The sequence below is a fragment of the Elaeis guineensis genome, chromosome 11 (genome assembly GCF_000442705.2).
Source record: "Elaeis guineensis isolate ETL-2024a chromosome 11, EG11, whole genome shotgun sequence".
NCBI lineage: Eukaryota > Viridiplantae > Streptophyta > Magnoliopsida > Arecales > Arecaceae > Elaeis > Elaeis guineensis.
In genome coordinates this window covers 34,666,843-34,667,424 of record NC_026003.2, presented here as the reverse complement: position 1 = coordinate 34,667,424, position 582 = coordinate 34,666,843, and positions in this window count along the sequence as shown.

Sequence of the window (582 nt, the reverse complement as noted above, 5' to 3'; positions counted from 1 at the left end):
TTGTATCGGCGATCATCTTTCCTGTAAAACATAAAAAGAAGCATCAAATTCTTAATAAATAAAATAAATTAAATATGATTTTCTACTTTAAATGACTTAAATTAAGTGTTTATCAGCCCCCAACTTCAATTGCAGGTAGACTTCGCCCGGACTCCTACGGGAGCCGGATCTCGTCCCCGACTCCGGCTGCAGGGAGACTTCGCCCGGACTCCTACAGGAGCCAGACTCCACCCCGACTTCAATTACAGGAAGACTCTACCCAGACTCCTACGGGAGCTGGACTCCGCCTCCGACTTCAATTAAAGGAAGACTCTGCCCGGACTCCTACGGGAGCCGGACTTCGCCACGACTTCACTTACAGGTAGACTTCGTTTGGACTCCTACGGGAGCCGGACTTTGCCCCCAACTTCAATTGCAGGTAGACTTCGCTCGGACTCCTACGAGAGCCGGATCTCGTCCCCGACTCCGGCTGCAGGGAGACTTCGCCAGACCCCTACGGGAGTCGGACTTCACCCCCGACTTCAATTTCAGGTAGATTCTATCTGGACTCCTACGAGAACCGGACTTCGCCCCCAGCTTCGA